Raw genomic sequence first — 12,250 nt, 5'->3', positions numbered from 1 at the left:
CTGGTTTGGAACTCACTGTTTAGACTAGGCTAGCCGTGAGCGCGCTGTATTTACTTTTGATACCTGTCCGTTTTGTGCTGCAGAACACATAGACATGTAGTCATGTGTTGTGGCTCAGTGGTTAAGGGCACAGACTGATGTTCCAGAGGAACCGCGTTCAATTCCCAGGTTGTCTGGAGTCCGATCCCGCAGGATAAAAAATAATAAGTAAGTAAGTAAACAAATAAATAAATAAATGGGAGAAGGGACCATGTGACCCCTCTCTCCTCTCTTTATAATCTTTTCACCTGTGGCCAGCCAGGACGAGGCCACCACCCAGTCTCCCATTCTCTCCCCCTGAATCTGCTCTTTCAACTCCACTCCCAGCAAGCTTCAGCCTGGAATACCAGCCCCTCTTGATCTGCCTTGAAAGGCTGCTTGTACTAATGGCGTTTGGAGCCTTAGGAACCAGTCCCTGAAGCATCACGGAACTAAAACATAATCCATGGATAGAAAGGGCTTCTGGCCCACCACTTTATATTAGAACAAAAATAATCACGGTAATAGCTTGCATTCTCCTTGATACCTTTCATTCAATAATGTCAAGTAATTTGTACGCAAGTAATTAAGAAAACACTCCTTTGTGGTAAGTTACTAATTTAGCTCCCATTTGAAAGAGAGACAGAAAGAGCCTTAATGATTTTCTCCAGGGAACAGCAGAGCAGGGAGCAGAAGCAGTGGGTATGTGGTGATTTGTGGAGAAAGATCTCTCATGTTCGGCTCTAATCCCCAATATTGGGCTCACAAAATTGCTTCAGCGTGGGAGTTGGTCTCAAGTCTCTTGGGTGGTGTTGCTGCTGTTCTCCTCAAGAGCTGCCTGGTTTGGCCGTCTGTGGAGCCAGCTGCAGTTTTGTAGCTGTTGGTACAAATTTTTGCACTCTTTTTTCATTGTGTGATGTATAGCATTCCCCTCGCTGGTATTTCCACTCACCATGAGCTGCAGAACCATGGAATGAATTGGAATACTGTAATTTTCCCTCTTCATTGATTTGGGAGGAAGAGGAAGGCAATGGGGAAGGTGGAAATCTCCCAACCACAACACAACTCCATTTCTCCCTTCTCTTCCTATTCCTTATGCCTCAGCTCTCATCCCCAGAGAGCCAGCTCTAATACTGTGTGGCCTGGGTGACCAGGACACGGTTCCCTGGACTCCACCTGTGCATTCTTATCCCCTGTCTGCTTACGGACTCTGTGACTTGTTGGAGAGTAGTTTTAAATGAATGCCTGGGAGATGGTTCAGTGGATAATGTGTTTGTCATGTGGGCACAAAGACCTGAATCTGAATCCCCAGCAGTTACATAAAAAACAAGAGTGGCCGTGTGCCTGTACTCTTAATATTGGGGGGACAGTGGCAGCATGATACTTGGGGCTGGCTGATGAGCCACATTGTGAGCACCAGGTTCAGTAACAGATAAGTAGAAATCAATAAAGGAAGTCACCTGACATCAACCTCTGACCTCCATGTGCACATGAACACGTGTATGTGCATCCATACACACACATGCACACATATATGCACACACACATGCACACATACACACTAAAGACAAATTTTAGGTGATTGCTGGGAAATGACACTCAATAACAAGATAGCCTTCTTTGACAGTGATGTCATTATTTGTAATTATTCTTTTCATGTTGGAAGGCTGTGTATTCTGAGTCTGTTTTTATGAGATACGACATTCAATTTCTATCACATTCGTACGAAATTTAAGCTGACAAAGGAGGAAAGACACTTACTAAACTGTTTTTAAATGTATTTTTCACTCTTAGGAAGAGCAAGAACTTGGAGCATACTGGATGGAGGTATAAAATTTCTTTGTTATACAGGCAGATCTTAGAAAGGGAAGATAGAATTTATTGTTGCTATTAAAATAGTGGTCGGTGCTCTTGAAGGTAACTATGAGTTGTATTCTTAAATAACTTCAATAATTATGGCAGTAATTAGCACAGGTAGGCCTATAGGAAAGCATAAACATGGAAGTAGATAAATATACTGGCAACTACATCAATAAAGCAGTCTGCAAGCATAAACTGCTATATAAATGCTAATTAATTACATAAGTAGGCATACAGGATGGAACGGTTATTCATAGGACTGCAAAGATAAACAATTCACACAAACACAGCACACGCATTTGGGAGCAGGCTTCTCCACATCTCCCATCTGCAGCCTCCTGAGGTTCCAAGCAAACTGTCAGGAAGGCTGAAGGCTTCAACTTCTGCTATGCAGCCCAACAACCAGTAGCCACGTGCCTACCGAGCACTTCAAATGTTGCTAGTCCCAAATGAACGTGCTGAGTGCAAAGCGGACACCAGGTTATACATGCTTGGTTTTAGTATCTTAATAATACCTTGTATTGACTGAAAATGGAAATAACAATATTTTGGATATTTTTGTTAACAAAGTATGCTACTGAAACAGATTTTACCTATCTCTGTTTCAATGTAGCTACTGGTGCTGCTCAGAACTATTGAACCTAAGTTTGCTGAAGCAATAGAGGAAGTCTGAGACGAAGTGTGCCCCTCCCAGGCTGTCCTCTGCCACTGTACCCTATCTGCCTACGGACCTGTACAGTGGGATAAATCAAAGTTGCTCCATGCTCTGATGGACAGTGGTGAACGAAAGGATCAGGCAATCCCATTAGCTTGGGAAAAACAGCCTTTGATACCAGACACACTGAAATCAAGGGGTTCAAGCTTGCTAGGATAATTGGGGTACTTCTCTGCAAAGCTAAAGGAAATCAAACTACAAAGTCTCTGACCACTGGACATGCCAGCTAGTTATTTATGAGGGGAGAAGATGGTGTGGACAGAAAGAAGGCATGGGAGATAGGAGAACTTTGGGGTCAGTTTGCCTTCAGATTTATTCTACTTGCTGGTCACCTATGCGTCCAGAATGAAGAATATTTGCAAGAATTCATTCAGGTGGCAAGTTATTTGGTAACTTATTAGATGATAATACATAGATGAAAACTGCTACATTGTTTAGTATAAAATAAGTGACAACTGTGAGATCAACTCTAGTTGATAAGCATATTAGCATAACTCAAGTTAGGATATTTAGTCCTGTTTGAGCGAGTTCCTTAAAACACTTGAATTCTTATTTGCGTATTGTTTTCATAAACTCACTCAATAAGTCCAAAAGGCTGTAATATCAAGAAAGCAAGATTAGCTCCATTAAGTTAATTACTGCAGCACCCTACAACTGTGTGCAAATATAATATGCCAATGTCACTGTATTTGAAAATTATAACAGATTACCAGGCCATTCAGAACTGAATATACAGATTGCATAGAACCAGCAGCATGCATGCTCCTTTTCAAACCAGGGCTCCTATGGGGGCACTGAGCACAGAAGAGTCTTCTTGAAAGTCCTCCCTTTTCCCATGATGCTTATCTTCCAGAGCCCCTAATGTTCATCCAACTCAGCTTCACCCTAAGGAGACGTCGAAGACTTGAAGGAAATCAGTTCTCCAAGGTGATAAGGCACTCAAGGCTGGCCCATGACAAGAAAATATTCCTGCTCATGTCCCCTTTCACTATTGTTGATACAGGGGCTGAATGCAACTCCATATCATAGGACCAGCCACCAAAATATCACAAGTAGAGCTAGTAAACTACAGAATATAATCCCTCACCCTCCTTGGACCAGAGGAGTAACTTCCAAATAAGCCAGCTAGCTAACTTCAATGCCAGACAGCTTGTATTTCTCAGGGTGCCCAGAATGCAATGCAGAATGAGATACAAGCTCTGGAGGGATACATGCAGATGGTCTGTGGAAACCCAGGCAGAAGAGTGCCAGAGATGAGGCCTCTAACCTGTGGCCCAGCTGGGCCTCAGAGCCAGAATCTACAGGAGTTCTCCTCCTGCTCTGATTCCTAGCCCTGGGAATCTTTCCTGAACTGCAGCATGATCCAGTACAATGGACACACAACCCTACTTCCCTCCAATAATAACTATTACTCAGGACAAGGCAGAGATCTGGGTCTCAGGGAATAGCAAAGGAGCATGAGGGGCTCCTTTCTTTGGTTTGTTGAAGTCTTATCACTGCCCTAATATCTCCTCCATCACTTATACACACATACACACACATGTTTGCACACACACATATGCACACACACACACTTACATACACTTATATACACATTCATGCCATACACATATAGTCACATAAACTCATACACACATATACCCCATACACACACACAATCACATACAATCATATACACATTATATCCTATACATACAAACACATTCACATACACTCATATACACATATACCTCATACATAGACACACAGACAAAGACACACACACACACACACACACACACACACACACACACACACGCGTGGACAATGCTATGGATGCAGTCAGGAATCGCCCATGTGGCATAGTAATCACTCCCTTTTCTCTCATTTGTTTGTTTGTTTGTTTTGAATCACTAGAACTCTACTGATTTACATGTTGTTTTCATAAATTTGCATAGTGCATTCAAGAGGCTCTGTCTCTCCAGCAACCCTCACTGCCATGGAGATGTGGCTGCAAAGCATACAAAGAAAGCCTTTATTTCCGCAAACATTATTACAATGAAGCTTTTAAATGCTACAGAACATAGAAGGATTTTCTTTTAATTAAAGTACCAGTGTGAGAAATTTTTATAAAGCCATCCCATTCTAATTGCGGAAACTGGGCTGCTTGGAACCCTGAGAATGGGTGACCATGGGAGGCTCGAAGTGTCCTTCCCCAAGAATAGTTTTAAATGGTCTATCTGGGACAGTCTCTAGAAATCCTCTCATTCTCTGTCCTCAGAGCCTCTGGAATCCCACACTCCCGTACTTCACAAAGCCGAACTCCCATGGTCACACTGCCAGCCATGCTGGGGACCCCTGCCCATCTGGCTTGGCTCAGGACTCCTCCATCCATAAGTGAGGTTCAGCAAGCTGTGGGAAGTGTTCATGCACCTGTTTAGGTTTGCTTTGGGAACAAGGATGACACTGTGCATGACAGACCACCTGATTCTACTCAATCAGAAGAATTAAGAAAAAGACTTTTTCTCAGCCCCAACATGAATGTGATATTATGACTCATGCTGAAAATTAGATCGTATGTGCACAGCCCTAGTCGTCTCTTACATAATAGGCTTGACTGTGCGCAGTCCCTTCTTCCCTCCAACCAGAGTAGTCACCCATTTCCTTTGGCATGGTCTTTTTTTTTTTTTAACTCCTCAACCCCAAGACATTCACAGAAGATATAAAAGTGGGTGTTTTTCTAGCCACTGCACAAGAAATGGCCAAAAATGAATGGAAGGAACGAAAGCTTCCCCCGTGGGAAGCGCAGGGGGAGACTAAGAAGAAAAGAGAAGCCCAGAGAACAGCTTTCCTCTGAGCCTGGCTCTGTGAGCTGATGTGGCTTGGGTATCACAAGGTCTCTTTCTTTGCTATGAAGTGGCAAGTCCATGGGCTGAGAACAGGAGCCTCCTGGGGAAAACTTTAGATTTTGACTCATGTAAGCTGTGCCCCCTTGGCCAATTTGATGAGTTCTTAAAACTGAAATAAGACCACTGTAAGGTCCCTACTTCATGGAGTAATTGGATTAAACTATGTAATATCCTCTTCTCTGTTTGCTGTTTTGAGACAGGCCTTGCTATACAGCCCAGGCTAGCTTCAAACTCTTGATGCTCCTGCCTCAGTCTTCTCTCTCTCTCTCTCTCTCTCTCTCTCTCTCTCTCTCTCTCTCTCTCTCTCTCTCTCTCTGTGTGTGTGTGTATGTGTGTGCATATCAAGACTCTCACGTGGTGGTCAGGGGATAATCCCTAAGAGTCTTCATCCATTATGAGGGTTCCAGACATTGTACTCAGGTGGACAGGGTTGGAGGCAAGTGCCTTTACTCACTGAGTCATTTTGCTAACCCATTTACTAAATATTTTTGAGAGGAGTCCACATTGAACATTTTCCTCTCACAAGCTAACCTACAAACATTCCTGGATGTTCTGTGTTTTCAGTCTATATTATATAAACTGCAGCATGCAGACAAACCCACTGTCCTGTCTACTTCAGACCTCTTCAGTCCCAGTAACCCTCCGCTGTGGGTTGTTAAAATCCCATCAAGCTGTGGGTGAGGCCACTGTCTAAGAAAATGGAAGAGTAGATGGTAAGGCCTGGTGCAGTGGCACATGCCTTTAATCTCAGCCCTCAGGAGGCAGTCAAATCTCCACAAGTTTGAAGCTGGTCTATAACAGCATGTTAGTCTTTCTGAGGATGGCTGAATTTACTCAGTATGGCTACTTCCAATTGTACCCACTTTTCTACAAGACATACCATCATTCTTTACGGCTGATAAAAATTCCATTGTAATAATCACATATTCTTTATCCATTCTTTTGTTCTTGGGCACCTACATTGATTTCATAATCTATGTATTGTGAGTAGTGCTGCAATAAAGGTTGGTGTGCAACAGTCTGTGATTGGCTGACTTGGAAGGCTCCGGGTAACCAACCACCAGTGGTACAGTTGCAGAGCCTGAATTCTAAGCCTCTGCATTGGTCTTAACCGCTTACATTCTGGACTTTCTTCACTTGATACAATTCAGAAGTCTTACTGCCATCTAGATGGGAAGACAGAGTCTTCTTCCCACTTGCACTGGGCAAGGGGGCTCTTTGTGTGTTTTTAAGACTTTTTGATGGAGAGCTGAAAAATGTCTACAAGCTGAGGGCTGCCAGTCTTGCATCTGCTCGAAGTGAAACACATGTTGGACGTGGCTGGAAGGATCTTGGGTAGTCTACAAACCCACTTTCTGATTTTAAGCATGAGAAAAATCAGAGGAGTGAATGGATTTGTCCAAGGTCACAGAGTTTCATATCAAAAGCCAAAAGAGGAATCTAGATTCCCTGACTACTAGTCCAGTGTAAAGTGATAAAGATAATAGGTAGAGTACAGTGTCTGTAGAAAAATTTACCAGGCAAATGTCTTAAAGGCTGTACAGTGAACAATATAATTTATAAAAACTGTAATTATTTTATAGATGTCTGCACAACTATCAAGTTGAAATTAATTCTACAGTCTCAAGATTACGTAGTACTTGAATGGTGTGCCGTTACACACTGGAGTCTGGGCAGCCATTCCTAGCTCATGATTGCTTTTTCTCCTGTGGCAGAGCTCATAATAAGCAAGCAACTCATCCTTGCATTCCCAGCCACAGAGGAGTGCTATCCATAGAAATAGCTGAGCACTGAGATTATCCATCCCCACCAGAGGAGGCTACTTCCAGCAAGTAAATTTCTGGCCATCCTGAAGGACCCAGACAAGAAAGGCAGAGACAGTTAAACCTTCTGGACCCACCTAGGCCACTGTAATCTCAGCCCGACCAGCCAAGCCACTCTGTCAACTCAGGATGAAGGAGCGAGAGATCACATAGCAATACTGGAGAATGGAGTCCTGGACTTTACCCAGCCGCAGAACTGCTAACAGAACTCTGACTCTGGCCATTTTTCCCTCAAGTTTCCTTTTCCCAGATCCTCTTTCTGATCCACCATTTCTCTAGGAATTATAAGAGGTCAGTGGTCAGCAACCACAATGACAAATGCCACTACTTCATTGCCAGTAATAATCAAGAGTTGATCCTACCCTTCATAAGTCAAAAATATGTATATGAGGGTAAGAAGGAGGAGGAAGAGGAAGAAGGAGGAGGAAGAAGAGGAGAAGGAGGAAGAAGGAGAAGGAGGAGGAGGAAAAGGAAGAAGAAGGAGGAAGAGAAGGAGGAGGAGAAGGAGGAGGAGGGGGAGGAGGAAGAGGAGAAGGAAGAGGGGGAGGAGGAAGAGGAGGAGTAGAAACCAGAACAGCTACTAACCAGTCTCTCCTTCCCCAAGTCTGTATCATATTGCCATCCTGCACCCTTCCCCCCCATCAATTCATTCAGTTCATCTTTGAACCTCAGAAAAGAGAATCCTGGCCTCCCCAGCTCCTGACTTCACTATCTCCTTCTAATCTCAAAGGAGACTGGTCAATGCTCCATTAGAAAAAAAAAAAATCCCATCCCAGGCTGTGACACAAATGAAACCCTTTTCAGCAGGTGTAAGAAAGACACACAGAACCCACTGACACATTAGTCCAATTTGCTTCTGATCCCAGGCTCTAACCACGAGACCCCTAGTGCCTCAATTCTTGCTCTCTTTCTGAGGGCAAAGTCCCCAGTCCCTATTCCAGGAACTAGGTCCCCATTTTCATCCTCTTGTCTGGATCTCCTATGAGTTTTTAGCAGCCTTAATCACACTAAATAGCATTTGATTTCAGCATCTTCCTTTCTTCATCACCCAACATAAAATAAAAATGCTACATTGTAAAACAAAGTTCTGGATTGGTAAAATGCCTTCTGTCTTTCCATTTGTTAATAAATATGTGTGACCTGTGTCCTTGCTTTGCTGAGGCCCAGACTAGAGCCCAGCCTCACCAAATCCCACTCTCTCATGTGTAGTCTTATTTTTAAATGCCAGAAACAATGCCAAGCATTGTGACAGTGACAGCATGTGTCCCTTGTGACCACTGTCCTGTCACAGAGACCTGGCTACTCCTTACATCTGCTTTCCTTTTTGGTACACAGTTGTGAGAAGGTGGCCCCAGGAAAGGATCCCATTGTAAGGATCAACTGTAAGTGTGAGCAGCAGCAGCCACATAATTGGTCCTCCCTTATAGAGCATGTACAAGACTTCCATGTATCTTTCAGGTCAAATTTTAAAGAAACAGGGGCACATTTTCTGTGTTCTCTTCCCCCATCATCTGGATGTCTACGATGATGAATGAAGACAATAATGGATGAAGATGATGATGATGAGGTTTAAGGAATAGGGAGCCATAGATGGAGAGAGTCTTTGGTATCTAAGTCATCATGTGTATGAAACTTCCTGCTGAAGAGGAAGTCACTTTTCTCTAGGTTGTGAATGAAATGGGAGTGTCTATTGTGCCAGGACATTTGCTGTGGTGTAATGCTACCCTTACATTGTCCAAACTGTCCCTGTCACCTGCTCAGAAACTCCTCTTTGCTCTACTCCACAGTAATGGTGTCCCAGATGGTATATCACCTTTGTAAGCAAAGCAAATTTGTCCCCAAAGAGTGTTTGCCCTTGAGTAAATCACTTATAGATGCAGTTTATTTTAATATATAGTGTCAGTGCAATGGTACTAAACAGGAAACAAGATAAAGTACATAAAAGGCCTTTCAAAATGCCCACACGATAGACTCTGGGTTGGAAGAATCTCTCTTCCTGGTTCCAATGTGCTTTTTTCCAGGCTCATTCAGCACGTTTCCCCAGTCCTAGACCCCGGCCCTAGTATCCACTACTCAGCAGGTATCTTCTTCAGCCCCATAGCTTTTTCCAGCACTCAGCTGCAGTGGACTTTGTTCCCACACAGATCATAGCCAGTAGTGTGCGGAACACACACGTCTTCTTTCCACAGCCTCCTTCAGCTGGCTTCCGAGGGGAGTGCTGACATCCCCCCACTAAACCTCTCCAGACACTAGAGATATTATTTCCCAATGAGACTTATGGTCTAGGCACCCTATGCTGATCCCAGAGCCTCTAGTTTGTCTTTGCAGTGGTACCACAGCAATTAAAAAAAACAAAAAAAGAACATCCAATGGCCCCTGGGAGGTCTACATGTCATCTTTATAAGGAAGACTGTCCCTTCCTGGAGCACCTCACCTCAGCTCTAGGGACAGTCTTGGCTAGGTATATCTATTATTATCCAATAGTATATTGCTGTAATTGAATTTTTACCTTTAAAATTACTTTATGTTTTCTGCATTCTGATAGACTCAGATAGATAGGAAATTGGTTCTGGAAGCAATCCAAAGGGGCATGGTTTGGGGATTCATGTGGTCATGTTTTGGGAGTTTTAGTGCAGCATTGATCTCCTTTCCAAGGGAAATGGGATGCTAGCAAGCCATTTACAGTCAAGATAACACCTATAGCTGGTTGGGCTAGAGGGCCAATTGAAACAAATCAGATGCTGCTGTATTTGGCTATACAGATTGTGAAGGCTGTAGTATGGGATCACTTTCAGTATGCTTGAAGACCTACAGAAAGCAAACAAGCTCAGATTCTTCAAGTCCTAGCTAAAGCCTTCTCGACATTATCATTGTAGCCATAGGTCTAATAGTGCTGAAAGTCAGATAAACAGTCCCATTGCTCAGGTCACTGAGTTGTAGCATGAACTCAGCTCACTGAGTGTTTCCTACAAAGGTCCTGTCTTTCCTTTATCCTTGCTCGCTCCCCACCACGTACAGCGTGAACTACCAACAGATAATTTACCAGGTCCTGTTAGAAATATGATGTCTCAGAATTCCATGCTTCACCTTGTAATAATTTTTGAAAGAAATGATAGCAGAATCACTTCTTACTTTTATGCAGCTATGTAATTAAATACGGTGGGCAACTACATGCTTCCTGTTCTGATTCAGAAACCATCCACAGACACAGTGGTTCTGTGCACAAATGTTCTTCTTGCAGAGGTGACTAGCCCTTCTATGGGTCTCTCAGGGTTCAACATTATCTCCCTCTCTCAAGACCTGCCCTCACTCATGGGTCACTATATCTCTTCCTTCCAATGGGGACTGCTCCTTTTTCTGATCTCTAAAATATAACCAACTCCTGGTTCTTTTTCAGGATCAATGAGTATAAAGATTAACCATGGGGGAAAAAAAATCTATACTTAGTAGGTTCATGAAAAGACGGTAACAGTTTAAATTCACAAAACCACATTTTAGAAGAAGCCAACTATCCACAGAAGGTTCAGGGCTACTCCTAACCCCAGCCAGTTGTAAACCCATCATCTGCTGGATCTCCATCTTTCCATCTGAGGGAAAAAAGAAAGTTCAGCCATTGGAATTCTGGGAGTTCTTGTCTGTGATAAACTCGAATCTATGCTAATCTCTTTTTTTTTAACTGTTGTGGTAGCTGGGAGAGGTAGTATCTGGCTTAGCTTTCTCCAGTTTTGTGTTATGTAAAGAGAAAGAGGAAGCTACACCGTGAGAGGAAAATCTCACTCTTTCTTAGAGAATTCCAGGAGTTTTTGATTCAGTGCAGGGACGTTGAGAGTGTAGCCTTGCAAAGATTGAGGGGGAGCACATGAAGAATGGGTAAGAAAATCCACAGAAGGAGCTGACACTAAGAAGGTGGGTAATTTAACTTTAGAGCTCTGTGGCTTGACTGTGATGCATGTGACCTGGGGTGTGGGACACTGAGGAATGACAGCCTGATGAGGTGGCCTGACAGAGAAAAGCTGAGTGATTGCAGCAGGGTGGGGTAGAGGCTGCTAGCAAAAACACAATCACACTGGGGCTGCACTTTATCACCTAGACCATCTGCTGGACGGTTTAGAAAGCAGAGGACCATTTGCTAAGTGACAAGCTGATGTCACTTTATTCTAATGTTTAACAAAGGAAGAACTCCGCCAAGCAGCACACAATAACAACAGACTATTTTGTCACTTTACATCAAGCAATTTGTGTGATGTTTTGAGTCCCTTAAGTATTATCTTTGCATTATGTTTATACTTTGATAGCATCTGTAGAACAGGAAATGTGTCCCTTAATATTGGATGTCATTTTGAGGAAATTGTTTTTCATTAAACCTACTGTAGACACTGTTTTGCCTGGATTTGTTTTAGCTGCCACGGGGATTCTTTGTAAGTCTTTCCATCTCTCCTGTTCTTCCCTCTCATGCATGTTAACACAGACACCTGATGCACACAGGTTATCTCATGATGCTGGCCATGGCTTCGACATCACATTGAAGCTGGACCACGCGGAGCTCTAGACACACGGTCTACACATCTAAAAGCAGAAGTAAGTGCTTAGGAATCCCACAGCATGTCTTTATGTTTGTGTTAGAGAGCTATGTGCATACACTCATCTAGAGGGTGGTGCTTTAAGAGAAAATAGCTGCTTCTTAGTGCTCTGGTTGACATCTCTGTAGACTACACACACTGACACATACACAAATGATGTTTCCTTTTGGGGTGTGCTTTAGCTACACTTTCTCTACAAGTCACCATTGTCTTTGTTTCTGGGACATCTACATGTGATGTGCAACTCCAGATTTACAAGTGATTTGAGCATAAAAATGGTATTTTTTAAAAACTGTGTTTGTCGGGGCAGGTGCACATACCACAGAATAGGTGTAGATGTCCAAGAACAATTTAAAGGCATTAATT

General features: G+C 43.1%; 2 long non-coding RNA genes across 10 annotated transcripts in view; one reads left to right on the top strand and one right to left on the bottom strand.

Moving 5' to 3' along the window:
- LOC128113502 (uncharacterized) overlaps window positions 1-12,250 on the bottom strand; it is a 303,408-nt gene that overhangs the window by 187,883 nt on the left and 103,275 nt on the right. For 5 of the 9 annotated variants that reach the window (XR_008219501.1, XR_008219510.1, XR_008219504.1 and 2 more), the window contains one exon: window positions 64-173. The exons of 3 other annotated variants lie outside the window; for them this stretch is intronic. This is a non-coding gene — a long non-coding RNA (uncharacterized LOC128113502). Of the gene's footprint in view, window positions 1-63; window positions 174-784; window positions 896-12,250 lie in introns of all 9 variants that reach the window. One more of the 9 variants, XR_008219503.1, reaches the window with a different exon arrangement.
- Window positions 1-12,250, top strand: part of LOC128113505 (uncharacterized) — a 23,250-nt gene extending 11,000 nt beyond the window's left edge. Inside the window, exon 4 of the long non-coding RNA XR_008219513.1 lies at window positions 1,813-12,250. This is a non-coding gene — a long non-coding RNA (uncharacterized LOC128113505). The remainder of the gene's footprint in view (window positions 1-1,812) is intronic.

This window comes from Peromyscus californicus, unplaced genomic scaffold (assembly GCF_007827085.1).
Source record: "Peromyscus californicus insignis strain IS unplaced genomic scaffold, ASM782708v3 Scaffold_18__1_contigs__length_77618521, whole genome shotgun sequence".
Taxonomy (NCBI): domain Eukaryota; kingdom Metazoa; phylum Chordata; class Mammalia; order Rodentia; family Cricetidae; genus Peromyscus; species Peromyscus californicus.
This window is presented reverse-complemented; position numbering and strand designations above follow the sequence as displayed.